Consider the following 22,647-nt stretch of genomic DNA (forward strand, 5'->3'; position numbering starts at 1 on the left):
TGACTGTTGCCTGCTTCTCGGCAAAGTCTTGCAATTTTGCACCCTTCTTGGCTGGGGCTTCCTGCCCAATGCGGAGGACGGTGCCATTTTGCACTCCTTGTATGGCTTTTGAATCCCTGACTGTGCTTTCCATGGCCAGTGCTATCTCTGGCGCCTTCTTAAAATCCAAATTTGTTTCAGACAGTAATCTCTTCTCAATTGTGTCCTCATTCACATCGCACACTAAATGATCTCTGACCATTTCATTTAAAGATGTACCAAACTCACAATGTTCTGTTAACTGTTTTAAATTTGCCACATAACAAGCAATTATCTCCCCAGGGCTATATTTCTTGAGTTAAATTTGAACCATTGCTTCATTACTGAGGGCTTTTGCTGGTAATGACCCTTTGCTAGATCCACCAATTAATCAAAACTTGTTGAATCTGGGGCATTGGGTGCTGTCAGACTTCCGAATCAAGCTGTAGGCTTCATTCCCACACGTAAAAAAGAGGATCGCTCACCTCTTCTCTTCACCCATAATGTCGTTCACTTGGAAAAAGAATGCAAGGCATTCAATATAATGAGATCAATCATCCACGGCTTGATTGAAAGGATAAATTCTTCCAAATTATTGCATTCTGTGAGGGGATTGATTCGACAATTAGGACAGAAATGCTATTTACAATTACTGTGCGAGCTACAGCCCGGTTCTGTTTCTCTTGATTTTTTTTCCATTAACTTGTTTTATTCTCAAAGCCAGTTTATTGTATTTTCATTATATCCTTGCTTTTTCTTTGTCACCCGTTTGTTGGGACTTATGGATCCTCGTTCCACTCTTTTGTGGGATGGCTGAGTTGGTACGATAGACATAGTTGATCAGCAGACACTTCTTAGCTGGAACACATTCTGATTATCTACAAAGGTACTCAGCAGCTACACTTGTGTACTTTCAACTCAAACCCTATCTCCATACTTCTGACTACAGGAGTAGCCCGTGCTACTCCTCTATTGGTTACATAAGATCATGTGATCTTCCTTTATAACATCCTTCTTAAAGGTATACTGCACATTACATAAAACCATAATTACCAGAAATTTTAAAAAGGAGTTGGGTGGGCACTTGAGTTTGAGGAATTTACAGGGTTACAGACAAAAGTTGGGGTGTGCAGCTAAGTGGGACTGCTTTTCTAAAAGTGCCAGGACAGGCAAGATAGTGCGAATTAGTCTGAATGATGACACCTCCAACAGTGCAGCATTCCCTCAGTACGGCACTGGAGTGCCAGCTTTTATTTTTGTGCCCAAGTACTGGAATGTGACTTGAACCCAGAATCTCCTGATCCGGGGAGAGAAAGAGGAGTGATTAATGTCACAACATGGGAGAGAGCATGCCCCAAGGTTCTCAGATCAGCCTAGAAACTTCAGAGCTGAATTTCCATAGGTATCCACAGGACTAGGAAAGCTAAAGACAACATACCACAACACCCTTCACTCTGAAATGAAGCCAATGTACCTGTTTACACCCAGAAATGTTCTTCATCCACTTTTTCCAAAGGTAAAGAAGGAAACCTACGTTGAAGCAAGGGGCTATTTCACCTGTGACAGAACAAACAAGCTGGTGCTCAGGGATGGTCCCAGTGCCAAAACCTGACAGATCTATTGGAATTTGCATAGATCTTACACAGCTGAACAAAGCAGTTGAACACAAAGTTCACCCTATGTCATCTGTGGACAAGAGCTTATCAAAATTGTGAAAGAGTTTAATTTTCACGAAGCTAGATGCAAAGAGTGGTTTTTGGCAACCACCTCTCAATAAAAAGTCCAAGTTTCTCACAATCTACATTACATCGTTTGGAAGGTTTTGTTTCAACAGATTACCCTTTGGCAGCACCAGGAATCTTCCAGAGACAATGGACTGGAAGGAGTGGAAGGAGTCGTATATCAGATGGATAATGTCCTGACCCATGGCTCCACTCGGACAGAACATGACACGAGAGTGCAAGCTATGCTATAAAACCTACAGGAAGCAACGCTTACACTCAACAACCAATGCAAATTCTTGCAGCCAACTGTCAAATTCCTTGGGTATATTGTGAATGCATCTGGTGTCAGAGTTGATCCACAGACGACAAGAGCAATCAAGGTGTTTCTAGCTCCTTGGAACATGACTGAGCTCCAGAATTTTATGGCTGTGGTAAACCAAGTTGGAAAGTTCTTGCCCAACCTAGTTGTCGTCGATGAGCCACTTAATGAAAAAAATATTCTCCTCATCTCCTCTAGATTTTTACCAATGTTTTTACAACCATAATATCTAGTTATTTACCCACTTTCCAGAGGAATCTATTGTCAAAACTGTTCCATATCTGCTTATACAGTTCTAGACTCACTCTCAGAAATCAACTAATAGCACACTATTAATTGAATGCAAATATGGCTTCTTAAGTTTACTTCGCTATATTGGTGCTTGTGTTATTTTAATACACAGGAATGTACAGGAAATCCTGCCTCTTCTTGTAGTTGATGTGGATTCTGGCATATTCTAGTCATCTGTATCCATCCATCTGCCTAATCCCTGGTGTAATATGACCCTAGTCTAATCACCCAAACATGTTACCAGCTGGCAAGGGCACAAAAACTATCCCGTAAATCCCATCATATTTCCATCAAAGCAGTGCTGTGGTAAATAACGTTCTAATTAGGAACGTTATTGCTTTACTAAACCTATACCCATCTAGTGAAGAGTGGAAGTCGCCATAGGCTGCTCTCTCATTAGAGAAAGAGGTGACTGGTTGTGAGTTTAACCTGAGGGTCACCACACCGGATGATCTCAGCCAGTGCAGGAATTGAGCCCACACTGTTGGTGTCACTCTGCATCACAAACCAGCCGTCCAGCCAACTGAGCTAACCAACCCCCAAAACAGATCTAAAATAATTAATTACCCATCTAGTAATTAATTATGTTAGTTCTGTTTTCCAGCCTTAGAATAACCCAAGTCTCATCCATGGGCTTGGGGTAAATCAAATAGGTTTTGTGTGAAAGAAGCACGTATAGGGAATTTAGGCATGCAGGGCTGAATGCTAATTCATAGAACACACAACATTTGGTCTGTTATAGTCTAAAGCAAACTAGGATCATTGAATTGTATGAAGATAAGCTTTTCTACTACTGAATTCATCCACACCATATCATCTGCAATATATAACATTTATGGCATTTATGTCAGGAATCAAGTAGCTGCTGCAGTTATAACTGAATAATCAGGATTGATCCAAAACAGTAGGGTGTTTCTCATACCTGTAGAACTGGTTCCACTTGGCATCACCATGTGCTCTGTATCTTCAGGGCAATGTTCAAAATCAATTAAACCAGAGCTGCTTGAGCACATGACAGTTCTCATTTACTTGCTTGATTCCCAGCCCAAATTCTGTACTCATTCCTTAGCAACCATCAAAGTGCTTTTCTGGGATATCTCCCTGATTTAATTTTGCATTGGAAAATGTGTTGTTGCATGAAACAGCTAATATGTAAATAATAACAAAATCTGCTCCAGTTTAACATTTTTCCTTAATACTATGCATTTCTGACCATAAGTAATTGTAATCAATTTTGGTCATCTTGCGCAATGTCAACCTTGCTTTCAGTGGAGACATGTCTGTTATAATTTGTAGGCTATATAAGCTTCCTTAATTCCAGAATTCTCTGATCATTGACTTTATCACAAGTATTATGGGCCTTCATGTCCATTGTAAACCTTGACGCTTTTTGTTCAGAAAGGATTGTATTATATATGGTACTAGATGTGTATAAAATACTAACCTCACCAGCTATCTCTGCAGTTTGGTCCCTCCCTTTAATTTGTCATTTTTAGTCCACAAAGTATCTTTTATTTTAAGGTCTCCAACAAATCTGGAAAAAGTGTATCACATTCAATAATTTTTTAGACAGCAACACTGTACATGCAGTAGAATCCCTTTTGCAGTGAACTTTGCTATTGTGAAACAAGTCCAACGATCCAATTCCCTTATCATGTAATTAAATGGAATGAAACAAATGCTCATGTATAGTGGAAACCTGAGCATTCATTTTTGATTATTTGTTCCAAAGGGGACTGTGGAATGTGCTTTACATATTAATGCAAACTGATGTCTTCAGTCATAAAACACTTTTTACTTATCTCTATAATGACTGAGCTTTTTAAAATAGCTAATGGTAAAAAGTCAGAATATTTTTGATTAAGAAATTATTCAGCTTAATTGCAGGATCCTCACCTGAAACTAACAGTGCATTTTATAATACAGAGAGAAATGTTCACATAACTGAACTTGAACAGAATTCTTGGTTAGTCTCACTGACTGTCAGTCAGTAATGCTCAATTAGCCAGCTCCTGATACTGTGAGAAAAAAACATTCACAGTAAATGAGATTTAATTATAGAAAGGGCCCCACTGTTTTATTTAAAAGCACCTGGTTTAGATTCTGCTCTGCTGGGTTTCCTCTTAGAATGAACAAAATTAGCAAATTACATTACTCGAATGTGATAGAAATACTTGGTTTCACTCTGGGATCCAAGAGCGTTTGAGATCTGAAATAGGATTGTTTGTTCTTTAATAATATCAAACTTACTTTCATTTACTTCAAAAGAAAAAACTTGTTATTTGTTAATTTTTACCTTGACATTTTATGCATTTTTAAAATCAACACTATAATGCATTTCAGTTTGAAAAAATGAATTCTGCCAATCTCAGCAACATCACTCAAAGCTGCCAGTAAGCTGTTTCATGAGGCTGAAATTAATTCTGATGAAAGCACTTTGACATAAAATTTAGCACACAACAGGAAGGAACATTGAAACCTGGAGAATCAGTCATTATCTTTCACTTGGTCCCTTGTGATATAATATGTCGAATAATGACTATCTGGAAATAATTTGAGGTAACAGTGCCAAAAGTAGGATCCTTTGTCTATGGAGCTTCTTGCTTTTGCTCATTTATGAAAATAGCATTTGAAAATGCAAGATGTACAAAAATGGAGGTTCCACCATGGCTGAGATGCCTAAGTTTGTGGAAGGATTCCTTTCAATGGAACAAAGTATGTTGGCATATGAATGTGCTGATTAGGAAGTAGCAGGTAGAAGGTTGATTTCTTTTTCTCTAAAATAAATTCCCTAAGTTGAAGGTTCTGACAACCAGGTGTAAATAGAATGTGCCAGACATCTACTACTGTCTGAAAATGTGTCAATTCTGCCAAACTCAGATGAAATATATATGCAGACCTTATCAACATCCACAGGTGGTCCTATTCTTCAGGTGGTAAAGGTTGTTGGCATGGCTCAGCCAATTACCTTTATTAGATAGACTGGTCTTCAAAGAAAACATCTTCTTGTAAGGGATTATGAACATGAGAAAAAGCCGATTTCATGCTTTGCTTGATCTTGCCATGGTAAATGAATGTAAAGAAGACTTTGAGACCTAGCTTATACATATGTATTTGCTACAAAAGCTATGTTCCGTATTTCTGAGGGACGGGGTTGCTTAATTCCTTTCTGAGAAGTACTTCATTGTTGCTTATTTTATCATAATTGTGTCAACTTAGCTTAGTTGGTAGCATTCTTGCCTCCAAGTCAGAAGATGCTGCATTCAAAAACAGAAAATGCAGGTATAACTCAGCAGGTCTAGCAGCACCTGTGAAGAGAGAAACAGAGTTAACGTTTCGAGTCCGCATGACCATTTTTAATACAGACTTGAAACGTTAACTCTGCTTTTCTCTCCACAGATGCTGTAGATCTGCTGAGTTTTTCCAGCATTTTCTGCTTTTGTATCAGATTTCCAGCATCCGCAGTACTTTACTTTTATCTTGATGCTGCATTCAAGTCCTATTCTAGGCCTCAGACATCTACATGACCTGCTGACGTGACAGTGCAAAACTGAAGGAATACTGCATTGATGGAGTAATAAATCTTGCCCCTATCTGCCCTTTCAATAGGATGTAAGGATACCAGAGAGTTTGCCTAATGCCCAAGCCTATATTCTTCCTTCAGGCAACATCACCGAAAATTGATTAATTGCTTATTCGTCGCATTTGTTATTTGTGGGATCATGCTGTGTGAAAATTGGCTGCTGTATTTGCCTGCAAGACAACAGTGACTGCACATCTAAATTAACTCATTGAATGTGAAATGCCTTGAAGTGCTGGAGAAGTGATAAGGGGCTACAGAAATGCAAATTCTTTCTTTCTACTGTGCCAATGGAACTTAGCAGATTGACTTGTTTAAATCTTTGTGAACTGGCTTCAAAGTCCCAGCGCTATTATGGAATACTAAGTATCTCACCTATACTGCTTGCAAATATTCGTAATTGAGCCAATTTAATAGGTTAGCATATCATGAAATATGTCTTAATTGAGTGACATTATCCATCTTTTGTAGTGACATTGAGTGAAACCCTGTCTACTATTAGAAGCATGGTTACAATAAAAGGAAGGACCGTTCACTTTCTGGCACAATCTGCTGATCCTATGAAGTTACATTTTTTGATTATAAAGGGCACAGGCTCAACTCTGAACGTTACCAATTAGAGTAAAATAAATCACTGGTTAGGCCCCAGCTGGTGCATTGTGCCCCTTTCTGGGCACCACACTTTAGAAAGAATGTCAAGGACTGGAAAAGGTGCAGTGGAGATTTACCAGAATGATACCAGGGATGAGCAAATTTAGTTATCTAAAGAAAAGTTGTTATTGTTCTCCTTAGAGCAGAGATGGTGAAGGGGAAACTTAGTAGATGCATTCAATATTGATAGAGTATTCTTGAGAGTGGACAGGAAGAACCTGTTTCCACTGGCAGGAGGATTGGGAACCAGAGAGCACGGTATTAACATAAAAAAACACAGGGGAAGACAAAGAGAATTTGTTTTCTTTAGGCAGTGAATTGTTATGATCTGGAGTGCATTTTTTGAAAGGATGATGGAACCAGAATCAATAGTAACTCTCTAAAGGGAATTGTATCCCTATTTCAGAGAGCGGGCAGAGGTAGGATGGGTTAAATTGTCTCCTTCTGTATGATTATCTGACACCATTTTGGTGAGGTCATTAATGTTGGCACTGGGAGTATGTGCCAAAAGTATGCTGAGTAAACAGATTGTGATGTCAGTCAGTGTGTAAGACTGATCTGATTCTAATGATGCCATTTTTGACCTCAACACTAATGCCCTCACTTAACCTTGCATAGCTGCAAGTGCAATCAGCAGCAGGAAGGGCCCTTAACTCCATAAATGCAATTGAAAGGGATTATCAGCTATAAAATCATGGAATGGTTACAGTATAGAAGGAAACCATTCAACTTATGCCTATGCCAGCTCTCTGCAAGAGCAAATCAGCTAGTCCTACTCTCTAGCCCTTTCCTTGTAGCCCTGTAAGTTTTTCTCTTCAGATGTTTATTCAATTCCCTTTTGAAAGCCACAATTGAATCTGCCTCCACCACACTCTCAGGTAGTGCATTCCAGATCCTAACCATTAGTTGGATGAAAAAGATTTCCCTCATGTCACCATTGGTACTTTTGCCATTCACCTTATATCGGTATCCTTTGGTTCTCAACCCTTCTGCCAATGAGAGTTTCTCTCTATGTACCCTGTCAAGAACCTTGATGTTGAACACCTTTATCAAATCTCCTCTCAACATCTTCTTCTCTAAGGAGAACAACCCCAGCTTCTCCAATCTAAGGTAACTGAAGTCACTCATCTCTGGAACCATTCTTGTGAATCTTTTCAGTACCCTCACTATCGCCCTCACATCCTTCCTAAAATGTTATGCTGTGAATAGGATACAATACTCCATTTGAGGCCGTACAGAGTTTTATAAATGTTCATCAAACTTCCTTGTTTTCTAGTCTATGCTTTTATTTGTAAAACCCAGGACCATGTGTTACTCTTTAACTACTTTCTCAACCTGCCCTGTCACCTTCAATGATTTTTGCACACATTCCCCCAGGTTCCTCACTGAAATGTGCCACCTCTTGCAGGCAGACCTGCAGCCTCAGAGCAGGGTAATAATGGCACTGCCAGTGTCTGTGAAGGTGACCACGATGATGCATTTTTTCACATCATCCTCCTTCCAGCATCTTGCAGTTCACCTCTACTGCCATAAAAAGGAGGTTACTGATGGTCTGTATATGAACAGATGGTAATACATTGCCTTCTCTTTCCAGCAAGAAGCGAGCATCTCCAGTGTTGTGCCGGAGAAGCTTGGTGTCTGTGCTCTCCCCTTTTAAATCATTAGTAATTCTCCTTCCCACTCAAAATGTCTTCCCCAGCTGCTTCTAGCATCTGCTCCAGTCAGAATCTATCTCCCTTTTAAGAGGTCTGAGGTAACTTTAAGTTGTGGTCGCCTCACATTGTATGTTTAGAGCTGCAATGCATGCAGCTATCATGTAAATGAGCAGGCAGTCCACAATCCCCATGTCCATTTTCTGAGATCATCCAATTTTGCCCCCTATAATTCTATGAATATAAAGTTTTGGAAAAAAGTCCATATTAGAACATTATATTGTCAGGAGGTAATCCTCAATGTCCAATAATTTTCCAAATTGTTATGTGATTGCTGTATGTTTACAGAGGAATAATCTGGAGTTTATTATTGGGAAATTCCATGACCAATATTTATAATGTCAGTTTACCTTTTACAGCAATTTCTTCTTGCTTTGCACCTATCATAAACAAATATGGAGCACAACAATGAATTAAAACCATGTAGAACGACAGGCTTTGCTTTCATGTAGCACTTTTCATTACTCCAGGACCACTCAGCACTTGACAGCTAAAGGGGAACTTCTTGAAATGTACACACTGCAATAATGTAGGAAATATGGCAATTTGCGCATGTACAGCAAGGTCTCACAAACAATAATGAAATAATGACCAGTTAATCTGTGTTTTTGTCAAGTTGATGGAAGGGTAAATCTTTCACAAGACACTGGGGAAAACTCACTTGCCCTACTTTCAAATAATGCTGTGGACTCTTCCATCTTCACCTGAGAGGGCAGACAGAGGTTTCAGTTGAATGTTTCATCCAAAAGAAGGGGCCTCTAACAATGCAGCATTCCCTCAGTATGGTGCCAGTGTGTCAGCCTGGATTATGTGTGGAAGTTAGTTGTTTGTGGTATTTACATTTTCTTGCTGTCAGTCAAACATTTGATACATGGACAGAAACACTGCAGTTTTTAACAAGATAATGGTTTCTGCTATTTCCTAGTGCTTACAGAATTCTCCTTTCATATAAGATATTGTCAGCATGAAGTGTGAATGTTATGCCAGCCTGTAGCTATATCTTTAGATATCTGCTCTATAAACTTTGAAGCTCTAGGGATGTTGTTTAAAAAGAAACCTGATCCCTACTAATTACCTCATTTACATTAGAATTTTTTTCAATGTCATTACTTATGCTGCACAGAGTCCATTATATTACTACTACACATTTAATAAGAAAAAAATTAAAACCCCTACCAAAAATTGTATGCACACTTTTTTTTTCCAAAAAAAAAATTATTATCTCCTCCATTTTGTGGGGCATATTGGGATCTAAATATTTCAGTAATACCACGGCTATGTTTGCAAGGCCTGTAGGCAGTTCACTTTTACAGATAAATAAATAATTTTCTCTGTCCTCTTGCCTGAAGCAGGCTTTAGCTTGAAAAAAAGAAAATCATGTGAAAGACAGAAGGGGGCTGCCGGGCTTTAAGCAGCTGACAGTCACTGAGACACTTTAAGAAAAGCAAACCACTCAGAGGTATGATTGTAATAAAAAAAAAATTCAATCCACTGCAGTTTTTATCTTTGCTCAAGCCTTTCACAGTCACTCTGCCTTATCATCTTTCCGTGTACCGGTAGCACCTAACCTCCAGCAAGAAATTCGAAGGCTGAGACCACAAAACCCAGCTGTTAGGGGATAATACGGAAACAAGTGCTATAGTGGGAGCACATGGGTGCTGGCACATAGACAGCGATAGTTAAAGGGGAACTCACTCCTGTTTAGAGAATTGAAAAATGTCAGGAACTTGCTATGAAGTAAATGCTCTGCCAAAATGTTCTGAACCATATATTGCTTCATTTTGCGCACATCTATCATGCGAGATTGCATCATTACGTGACTGGGGAGAATGGAGAACATCATTAATTCTCTTTTGCGTCGTGACCCTCGCAAGAAAGTTTTATCATGCTGTGCTTGTAAAGTTTCTGTTATTACAATTGAGAGTGTGAGTCTTTTTACGCATTTTATTTTATTGAGCTCTTTCCTCAGAGACTTTTGTACCAAAAATAAGAGATGCAGAGAAAAACCTGAAGGGGTAACAGGGCAAACAAAGGTACACTGCCCAGGCATTGCACATAACAATTTTCCCTGTTGCTGAAAGAGCGAACACAGTTGTCCATAGGCCAGAGACTAGCATTTACGTGGAAAGTAGCCTACCTTTAGCCAAAAAGCTGTAGCAAAAGAGATGTATCCCACAAGGGGCAATGTAATACCCATCACGATACACGAAAACCGTTGTAAAATTCAACTAGATGATCTCCAGTGACATTGATCGTCAGCCAAACGAAGCCTGTTGGCCATGAGGGATAAAAAGGAAGCTGGCCTCTGCAGCATGAGCTGTATAGAGCAGAGTGTGACCCAGGCCAGTTTAGTACATCATTGGATGCATAAACAGAGCCAGGAAATATGGAGGAAACTAAAGCCCTAAGACTAATTAGAAAATAGAAAATTAAAAATATTGGCTGCTGTATACCTTTATGGTGATTTGATTGTTTCCTGTAGTCACACATAATCACAGTTCCCAATGCTGGAAACTGATTAGTCCAGCATATCAGGTGGTTAATATGCTCCAATCAGTAACTTTAAAGGTTAATTAGAAGAAGTAGGAGTAATTTTATGGCCTGAATTTTTCCCGCGTCGGGTGGGCTCGGCGGGAGCGGGCGGGGACAGTTGTGGAGCCTACCGCCGCCTGTGATCAGCTCCGCACCGCCGTTTTATGCGGGTGGGCCAATTAAGGCCCGCCCAGCGTAATACGCGAGCGGTAGCACTTTGCTACCTGTGCGGGCAGGGGAGGAGGGAGAATCAGGCCCAGCACTCTTTCACGCATGCGCGCGAAAAAGTGCTTCAATCTCCCCGAGGCACGGAGCTGCCTCAGGGAGATTGAAGCACTTTTTAAAAAAATAAATAAATGGGATAAAAATTTAATGAAACATGTTCCCTCATGTGACTGTGTCACATGAAATGGGACATGTTTTCTTTTTTCAGAAAATTTTAAAATTTAATTCGTAAACACTTGAGGAAACCTCATCCCGCTCGCGGATGAGGTTCCCTAAAAAAACATAAAGGCCACTTGGCCATTTCGCCTGCCCGCCAACCGCAAGGTTGGACAGGCAGCATATATTTTTAATTAATTAGTTCCTTAATGGCCTTAATAGGCCTTTTAATTATTGGCGGGTGTGCAGCCGACTTCGGTGTGCGCCCACTGAACGAAATATCACAAGACAGTGCAATGACATTGGGACACAGGCCCGGTGTCATCACGCATAATTTTACGTGCCAGAGCGTCAGGCCCACCCCCGCATGCCGACTGTAAAATCCTGGCCTATGAATTCATACTAATAACAGGTTGTGTTGCTCACTGACAGCATCACTTCTATGGCACAGCAGATGGTAAATGCTGAGCTGTCAAACCCCAGAGGGAAACTTGAAACAACTGCCATGACTATTTTACAATTTGTATTTATTTCGAGATGTGTGCCTTGAATTCAGTAGCAATAAGACCACCGAGTCTTATAGGCTTCTTACAAGACTAAATTAAATGTTCATTAATTTAAAAAATGATTTTAAGCACATACACAGATTGAGAAATTATTACTATGATAACTCCTAGCTAATTTAACTCCCAGTTACACCTCCATTAAGGGAACAGTAAAACATATAGATTTTTAAAAAACCCAGGCAAAGTAACACAATACCCTGAACAGTCGAATTCAAAGTGATTTTCCTTCACTTCAGTTCTTGTATACAGCAACTTGAGGCTTAGAGGCTGGAGGCTTTTCACACTTGCTAGATCTTAGAATGCCTTCTCTTACACACAACTTCATCTCCTTTATACAGGTTTCTCCCTTTTAAATAAAAATCCTGTTGTCCCAAAATGCCATTCCAACTCTTCTTTTCTAATAATAAAAATGTTTTATAGTACCAATTTTACCTGTAAGCTTTGAGAAAAATACACACACTGTTTGCCTTCTTCTGGCTAAGTGTCACATTTCACCCTCTCTTTTAAAATTCACTGCTACTCTGGTTTATGTAAAAATTCAAATTTTCCTTTTACACCTTACATTCTAAAACTTCATCCATGTTTACCTATTTAACATTTCAAACCTAGCTTCTCATCTTGATACATCAAAGCCTTCAGACTAGCTGTCTTTAATTCAATTAAGTCATACACACACACAAACACACACACATACACACAACTTCTACCTTACAATAAATTCCAATAGCATTATGAAAATTATTATATTTTCCTGACAATCACCCAGGAAATCTCGTATGCTGCCCAATATCTTGCAATTTTTTTTCAATGTTCTCTATTTTTTAATCTCTTTCCTGCCACTTACGCATTGATGGGACAATTGTACCTTTAAAAACAGAATAGAGAATTGGATAGCCCTCGAAAATGGGCACGGGATTGCGATGCATGATTATTCCGTATCCGTTTCTTCTGATGCAAGCAGCAGGTTAACCTCATGCTGCCTGACATGATATCTGCATGCAGCCCAGTGCTAAAGATACTGTTGAGAGGCTGCATGCCTTAGCATGAGGCCCAAGTTCATATGAGGTTAACATCACTTAAACTAACCTGCACTACATAAATCCAGCCTGTACCTCTTAAAGAAGAGTTGCCTTCTGACTGAAGCAGGTGCTGGATGAGCAGGTAGAATACTGACTAAAGGCACAACAGGGCCAAAAATATATCCGAAGGTCCTCAGATTCAGCACTGGAGGTGCTAGTGAAGGGGATGTATGAGAGGACAGGTGCCCTCTATCCACGTGGGACCAGGAAGCCCTCCAGACAAACTCTCTGAAGGCAATGGGAGCAGACATTTGTCTGGTTCAATCCAAATAGTTTAGCTCTGATGATCTAAATACAGTGCTACAACAAGTTTAATGATTTCACACGAGAGGTCAAGGCCAGTGAATTCACCTTCAAATGCCAGATCCTTACAACTGAACTACTCACCATAGGCATTGCACAGTTCACCATCTCCCCCTTTTCATTTACCTTTCTCCATCAATTAGAATTTATGCTGCATATTCATAGCTTCATCCCACCCTCATACACTTAGCAAGCCTCACCCACATCTCTCAGTCTGCACACACTGTTCAACCATGGTAGCCAAATTACACGACATTCAATGATACACTTCTCCCTCTCTTGCAGGACAATGGAGGTGCATTACCAGAGGCAGTAGCACCCAACTGGTAGGCAAAAGACATGGATGCAAATCTTTACTTCCTTGGAGGAAACAGTCCCATCATTGGAGGCCATGACTGAGACTGTTGCTACCATCAGGCTGAAACTATTGAAGATGATGAGCATAATTCTTCTTCTCAGATCCTCATCCTCCTCATCCCACAGTTTCTTCTGATTTACAAGCTGAAGGTAGTTTAAGGGGTCACCTCTTGTTTTCCCTCCCTCTTATTTCTGAGCATGTGAAGGCATAAGAACTGCAACCTGCACAGACAATGGCTTAGGAGTAAGAAGTGGCCAACAAGGAGACACTGATGATGAAGAAACAATGTCACTCACTCTGACACTTGCAGCTGCCAACTCAGATAATGACAATGTGCCTACTTTAGAGGGTAGCCTAGAAGCGGGATCTGCACATGGTTGGGCATCAATCATGAATAGCTGCAAGCAGGGCTGGGGAATAGGGTGGTGCTGGTACAAGCTCACCACAGAGCACGGTCACACATGAGTTCTGCAGCAGAAGAAAAAGATGAGGTCTTTGATGGGGTAGTTTACAAAAAAAGGCTGATGGGCATGCACCATGGAATGCCTGGTGCATTGGCAGACCTGCCTAAACAGCCAAGGAACATGGAGGAGTCTGGCACCAACCTTCCTAAAGGCTTTGCACAGAAATTAGAAATCATCCTTCCCAGAGTTGAAGTAATGGCCAACTCTATGAGGACACTTGCAGATGCAATCATAATGCAGTGTCTGATGTCCGATGTCTCAACTTCCATTGCAATGCAAGCAGAAGCCACCCAATGTCTGAGTACTGCAGTGCGAGCTCAAACTAAATTTGTCCAATGTCAGCTTCCAATCTCAGAATGCTTTCATGTTTTGACTAACATGGCTGTAGATACCAGTGCTCAAAGGGTTTCAATTCATCATACCATGAGCACTCAGTGACCAACTGAATCAATCAGAACTCACTCATACCTAAAGTTCATAGCTTCACCTCACCTTCACATACTTAGCCTTGTGATATTCAAACATGGCAGCCACATCATTCAAATGCATGGCACACAATGACCCATGTGCTGGGAAAAGCCAGTATTTTCTTTTGTGTACTGTCCCTTTATGACCAACGTTGGGTGGAAGTATTCTGAAATAGGGTTAATTGGTTTCCTGATTATAACAGTATTAAGTTCCAAGAAATAGCCATGTAACCCGAGGATGAACAGCTAAGAAGCAAAGGGTCAATAGAAAGCTAATTTCAGTGGGGTTGGGTCAGCCTTTGACATTTCAGAACACACTGAGAATTTGGATGAGAGAAAATAAACAACATTCTCTCCAATTGGAACAGGTTTCTGTCTGGCAGTTTTAGAATAGATTCTGATGTTGAAACAGGGCTCTGAGAATACTGTATCACTATGTGTGTTATATAGTTGGAAAGGGCAGAAAAAAGAAGACATGAAGGGTGGGGAACAGTGGATTGGACAAGATCCATTGCTGATGTTTCTGTGTTGCCATAACTCATTAGACCATTTAAAGGCATAGAGAAGGGAGTCTCTGGGAATTCTGCACCATCAGGACTGTCATGGCCCGAGTGAGGGAGGGTTTATAGACATGTGCCTTGTCAGTGTTAACCATGTCTAGGAACAACAGATGGAATACAGCTGCTGGAGAATGTGAATCAAGGGCTGAAATGATTGAATAGGAAGTGAGAAACCCTACGTAGCAGAGGCCGAGTTAGAAAGACTGTGAGATTACCCCTGGTCCCATGTTTGTGTGGAAAGTAATGTGAGTCTTTAAACTACATGAGGGTATCTTTGTTGTATCACCTTATTAATATTAAATTACTTATCTTTATATTTGAAATATCCTTTACCTGTTAATTTATGTTTGAATTATGTTGACTTTGGTTGGTTTGTTACAGTAAAAGTTTAAAAAAGTAAAACCTTGTCTATCAGTTTTCTTTCTGTTAGCTTTGTGAGGATTCTTTTCTGTCAAAGGTTATCAATCTCTATGGGAATCATAACATGCACCACAATCAACAATACACTTCCCTCCCTCTTGCAGGATGAGATGGCACACATCCAGAGGCAGCAGCCTAGGGGCTCATTGGAGCAGCCATGACCGAGACCGTGGCCGACAGACTGAAATAGCTCTTATCAAAGTCAAATATGAGATTTTAATTGCTCCATCATTGGTGGCTGTGCCTTCAGTTGTTTAGGCCCTAGGCTCTGGAATTCCATCCCTCTGCCTGTCCAACTTTCTACCTTGCTTTTCTCCTTTAAGACCCTGATTAAAACCTACCTCTTTGACCAAGCTTTTGATCATCTGACCTAATATCTCCTTATGTCATTCGGTGTTATCTTTGTTTTCCAACGCTCCTGTGAAGCACCTTGGGATGTTTTATTATATTGCATCAATATGTTGCTGCTGTTGAGGAGGACTTTGATGGGGCAGTCTAAAAAAGGAGGCTGATGGGTTTGCATACTGAATTACTTGGTGCATTTTCAAAAATACCAGAAAGTCTGAAGTCAATGTTACACCTCACGGAGAGGTCCAGCATCAACAATGCGACCAAAACAGAAGCCAACCACCATCTAGATGCTGCACTGGAAGCTCAGGTTGAAGCTCATACATTGCTGTCATACAAACTCAGATGGCTCTTATGTAAGCACAACTTGCTGTCACAAAGGCTCTAGCTGCAGGCATCATAGGATTCCAATGTGCATGGGCATTGCAGCAGTCCAGCAATCTGTTGTCCAACGCATTGCTAGGATTGCTGAGGCGCTGCTCCAGGATGGTAGCCGTGGCTCCATTGAGCACAAATGTGTTGTTTTCTCTCAAGATGATGGTGCTTTTCCTTCTACTGCTGAAACTCTGCTAGTGGCCTTGCTGTTGCTTGTCAGGGCTGCTGTCCATGTCGTGTTGGTGCAGCCTGAAGCCTGGTCTTCTACACCCAGAACTGTTCGAGGTCATCCTGCAAGGTCAACTGCAACTTTCTCCACTGAAAATCATCAGCCTTCCATCAGTCATACTGCAGCCACTGGTATAACACTGTGCAGGATCACTAGGCCAGACACAGGCACACAGAAAACATGCACTAAGAGAATGCACAAGGATGATTCGTTAAAGTTTCTATAGCATGTTGGGTGAGTTTTTTGATTAAGTTGGTTTGGAATGTTTGTTTTGTGATGGGTCTTAAGGAATATAAGGAAATAGGAACAGGAGTAGGCCATTTAGCCCCTCAAACCTGTTCCACCATTCAACTAGATCATGGCTGACCTTCTCACTCAACATCATTTTTCAACATTATCCCCATATCGCTTGATGTCTTTAATGTGTAGAAATCTATTGATCTCTGTCTTGAATATACTCAATGACTGAGCCTCCACAGCCCTCTGGGGTAAAGAATATCAAAGATTTACCACCCTCTGAGTAAAGAAAATCCTTCTTATCTCAGCCTACCCCTTATTCTGAGACTGTGTCCCCTGGTTCCAAACTCACCAGCCAGTTGAAACATCCTTCCTGCATCTATCCTCTCAAGCCCTGTAAGAATTTAATATGTTCCAATGAGATCACTCATTCTTCTAAATTCCAGAGAATACAGTCCCAATTTCCTCAATCTCTCCTCACAGGACAATCCCGCCATCCCAGGAATCAGTTTGGTGAGCCTTTGTTGAACTCCCTCTATGGCAAATGTATCCTTCCTTAGGTAAGGAGACCAAAACTATACACAATTATCCAGGTGCAGTCTCACCAAGTGTTGTGACCGGGTGAGGAGGAGTGAGCTGGGTCACCTTTTATTCAGCCCCTTGGTTGGTCGCAACAAAGACTTTAAAAATTCTTTTCCCCCCTTAGATACCTTTCCAGTCCAAATGTATTTACTTTTTAACAAGGAGCCAATCAAACTAGGTATTTTTGAGTCAAAGAAAAGGTAAGTTAATTAGTTACTAAAACCCAAGAAAAATAATAAAAGACATGAAAACACACACACACACACATACACAAACACACGCACACACACACACACCTGAAGTAAGAAAGTTAAGAGTCCAAATGAAAGTTAAAAGAATATACGAGTAAGTCCTTTGTTTGTCGGTGAGACGTAGATTGTGAAATGTTGTGGCCGTTGAAGTTAGGTGGTTTCTGGTAGAGTTCTGGAGTTCTGGCTCGGTTCGGGTCTGCACTCTGTTGAAGACACACTTTTTGCTTCCAGAGAGAGAGATCTTGTTCTCACACTGAACAATTTCTCCTTAAACTCCTCTCACTTCCTCCAAATAAAAGGTGTGGCTATGGGTACCCGCAGTTATGCCTGTCTCTTTATGGGGTACGTGGAACATTCCTTGTTCCAGTCCTACTCCAGCCCCCTCCCACAACTGTTTCTCCAATACATCGATGATTGCTTCGGTGCTGCTTCATGCTCTCGTCTGGACCTGGAAAAACTTGTTAATTTTGCTTCCAATTTCCACCCCTCCATCATTTTCACATGTTCCATCTCTGACACTTCCCTTCCCTTCCTTGACCTCTCTGTCTCAACTTCTGGTGATAGACTGTCCACCAATATTCATTACAAGCCTACCGACTCCCACAGCTACCTCGACTACAGCTCCTCACACCCCGCTTCCTGTAAGAACTCCATCCCATTCTCTCAGCTCCTTCGCCTCCGTCGCATCTGTTCTGATGATGCCACTTTCAAAAACAGTTCCTCTGACATGTCTTCCTTCTTCCTTAACCAGGGTTTTCCACCCTCGGTGGTTGATAGGGCCATCTACCGTGTCCAGCCCATCTCCCGCACATCCACCCTCACACCTTCCTCTCCCTCCCAGAGGCATGATAGGGTCCCCCTTGTCCTCACTTATCACCCCACCAGCCTCCGCATTCAAAGGATCATCCTCCGCCATTTCCGCCAACTCCAGCACGATGCCACCACCAAACACATCTCCCCTTCACCCCCCCGGTGGCATTCCACAGGGATTGTTCCCTCCGGGACATCCTGGTCCACTCCTCCATCATCCCCTACACCTCAACCCCCTCCCACGGCACCTTCCCATGCAACCGCAGAAGGTGCAACACCTGCCCCTTTACTTCCCCTCTCCTCACCGTCCAAGGGCCCAAACATTCCTTTCAAGTGAAGCAGCATTTCACTTGCACTTCCCTCAATTTAATCTACTGCATTCGTTGCTCCCAATGCGGTTTCCTCTACATTGGAGAGACCAAACGCAGACTGGGTGACCATGTTGCAGAACACCTTCGGTCTGTCCGCAAGCATGACCCAGACCTCCCTGTCGCTTGCCATTTCAACACTCCACCCTGCTCTCATGCCCACATGTCTATCCTTGGCCTGCTGCATTGTTCCAGTGAAGCTCAACGCAAACTGGAGGAACAGCACCTCATCTTCTGACTAGGCACTTTACAGCCTTCCGGACTGATTATTGAGTTCAACAATTTTAGATCATGAACTGTCTCCTCCATCCCCATCCCCTTTCTGATCCCCCCCTTTTTTTTCCAGCAATTTATATAGATTTTTCTTTTCCCACCTATTTCCATTATTTTTAAATGTATTTCCAGCCATTGTTTTATCTCTACCTTTTAGCCTATTTCGATCCCTTCCCACCCCCACTAGGGCTATCCGTACCTTGCTTGTCCTGCTTTCTACCCTTAATTAGCACATTCCTTAGATAATACCTTCAACACCTCTTTGTCCTTTTGTCTATGACATCTTTTGACTATCTCCACCTTTTACTGGCCCTCTATCCAGCTTTACCTGTCCCACCCCCCCGCCTTAAACCAGCTATATTTCACCTCTTTCCTATTTTTCCCTAGTTCTGTTGAAGAGTCATACGGACTCGAAACGTTAACTGTGCTCCTCTCCACAGATGCTGCCAGACCTGCTGAGTTTTATTTTGTACTTGTATTTTTATTTTTGTTTTAGAGAGATCTTACTGTTCTTTTCCAGCAGTCTTTTCAGATGACAGTCATGTTTCTTTTCCTCCTGCTTGTTCTTTTTTCCCTGTTTGTCAGAGCCAGTTTTAAACTCATTGCAGTATATTCCCAAAGTGAATTCAATTGGCATGTAATGCATCCCTTGTAGTAATTGCGGTTTTTTGATCTTTCATCTCAGAAACCTTTTGAGTCATTTTGAGATATAAATCAACAGGATGTGGGGTTATTTTGTCCTCCACAGGGGGATTTGAGTGTCTGGTGGGATGTAACTGGCTGGGTAGCAAGTCCCATTATCTTCGCAGAGTTACAGTGGATTGAGAGTGCAGTACTTTACATTTTTAATGCCTTTCTTTCAAGGGCCCCTGTTTAAAGTTGGCCTTGATATCACCCCCTCACCCACCCCATCCACATGTGAAATTCCATGTAACAGGTCTGCAATGCAATTCATATAGACTTTCCAGGGAAGTGGTCAACTTTACAGTACTAGCCATCAGGTGAATGCTGGTATCCATCTTTGGTCATTGTTTTTACTTGTATTTTTTTTTTAAAAAAGGTCTTCTTTAAACAGTTCAACATGTCTGTGGTTAGCTGGTGAAGTTGTCACTCGGTCACAGTTTTCTGTCCTCGTGACACAAGGCTCTATACAACTGCAGCAAGAGCTCTTTACTCCTGTACTCAAATCCCCTTGCAATAAAGGCCAACATACCAATTACCTTCCTAATTGCTTGCTACATCTGCATGTTAGCTTTCAGTGACTCACAAACAAGGACACCCGGGTCCCTTTAGACGTCAACACTTCCCAATCTCTCACCACTTAAGAAATGTTCTGCATTTCTGTTCTTACTACCAAAGTGGATAACTTCATATTTTTCCATTTGCCATATTCTTGCCCATTCACTTAACCTGTCTAAATCTGCTTGAAGCCTCTTTGTATCCTCCTAACAACTCACATTCCCACTTAGTTTTGTGTCATCAGCAAAATTGGAAACATTTGTTCCCACACCCAAATCATTGATATAGATTGTGACCAGCTGGGACCCAAGCACTGATTCGTGTTGTACCTCACTAGTAACAGCTGCTTATTGCTACTTTCTGTTTTCTCTCCTTTCGACAATTCTCAATCCATGTCAGTATATTACCCCCAATCCCATGTGCTCTAATTTTATTTATTAACTTCTTGTGTGGGACCTTATCAAAAGCCTTCTGAGAATCCAAATACACCACATTTACTGGTTCCTCCTTAACTATTCTGCTAGTTACATCCTCAAAAAACTCCAACAGCATTGCACCTAAGATGATTCTGTGATGGTCAGTAAGAGAGTGAAAGTAATGTGTGGAGTTGTGTCCACAGATAGTCAGATGAACCAACCATGGACAGTCTAGCCAGAAAGGGGATGCATTGATCACTAATTTGCTCCCTCCTTCTTCTCCTCAATAGCTGCAGACATACCTCATGCCCTCATGATAGCAAGGTTGTTTAGGATGAAGCGGAAACATGACGACTTATAATGTGTTCTTGAGAATACTGCAGGGTACCTCCAATGGATTCCAAGCAATGAGAATATTGTTTGAGCGCCCCTTGGTCTGTGCGATAACATTTTACATGGCAACAGGCCTCTTGTTTTATGCATGCATGTCCAACTGTGCATGGCTTGCTCATTGGAGATATAAGCTAGGAGTACATAGTATAGCCTTTGTCGTCCAGTAGCTACTCTCTGGTTTCTGCTGGTAGCTCAGCAGTTGATGGTATAAGGACTGGCACTGAATAAATGTATTGCTACTGCTGCATTGGCAAGCATGATGCATTTCATATGGTTGCACTCCAGCTGCACATTGATGGATTGGAGTCCTTTGTGGTGGTAGTACATCTCTGAATTTTGATGCTGTATGTGTGTGCAGTCAATGAGTACCTCCTTAGTGAAACAGAGGTATCTAATTCACTGTTTCTGGATTAGGCTGAGGAAGAAGATATGCTGCCTGAAGAAACTGCACCTAGTTGCCTCGTGCTAAGAACTCACCTCCTTTCCCTCAATCTCCCTCTTTCAGCACTTTGTCTTCCTTGATGTCAGTTCTACTCTATCTTCCTGTCATGCTGCCACCCAGCAACATAGAAACTACTGCTCTGGAAACAGTCACACCCTTAGCCAAGCTGTTCCAGTACAGCCACAAAACTGGCATCTACGTGACAAAGTGAAAAATTTCCAAGGTATGTCCTGTCCACAAAAAGCAGGACAAATCCAAGCCAGCCAATTACTACCCCATCAATCCACTCAAATTATCAGCAAAGTGATGGAAAGTGTCATTGACAGCGCTATTAAGTGGCACTTAACAGCAACAACCTTCTCACTGATGCTCGGTTTGGATTCCGCCTATGCCACTTGGCTCTGGACCTCACTACAGCCTTAGTTCAAACATGGACAAAAGAGCTGAAATCCATTGGAGGTACCAGAGGTGATGTGAGAGTGACTGCTCTTGACATTAAGGCAACATTTGATTGAGTGTGGCTTCAAGGGTCCCTAGCAAAATTTAAGTAAATGGGAGCCAACGGAAAATCTGGTTTGAGTCGTACCTAGCACAAAGGAAGATGGTTGGAGGCCCATCATCTTAAGCCCCAGGACATCACTGCAGGTGTTCTTCAGGGCAGTGTCCTGGGCCCAACCATCTTCAGCTGCTTCATCAATGACCCTCTCCCCCAGAAAAAATCAGAAGAGGGGATATTACTGATGATCGCACAGTGTTCGATGCCATTTTCAACTCCTCAGATATTGAAGCAGTACATGCCTACATACAGCAGGACCTGGACAACATTTGGGCTTGGTAAATGGCAAGTAACATTCACGCCTCACAATTTCAGGCAAAGAGAAGATATAACTTTCTCCCCTTGACATTCAATGATAACACCATCACTGAATCCCCAACCATGAAAATACTGGAGATTATTTTTTTTTAATTCATTCATGGGATGTGAGCATCACTGGCTGGGCCAGCATTTATTGCCCATCCCTAATTGCCCTTGAGAATGTGGTGCTGAGCTGCCTTCTTGAACCGTTGCAGTCCATGTGGTGTAGGTACACCCGTGGTGCTGTTAGTAAGGGAGTTCCAGGATTTTGACCCAGCAATAGTGAAGGAACGGCGATATATTTCCAAGTCAGGATGGTGAGTGACTTGGAGGGGAACTTTCAGATGGTAATGTTCCCATCTATCTGCTGCCCTTGACCTTCTTGATGGTAATGTTCATAGGT

Source organism: Cetorhinus maximus, chromosome 8 (genome assembly GCF_964194155.1).
Source record: "Cetorhinus maximus chromosome 8, sCetMax3.hap1.1, whole genome shotgun sequence".
NCBI classification, from domain to species: Eukaryota; Metazoa; Chordata; class Chondrichthyes; order Lamniformes; family Cetorhinidae; genus Cetorhinus; species Cetorhinus maximus.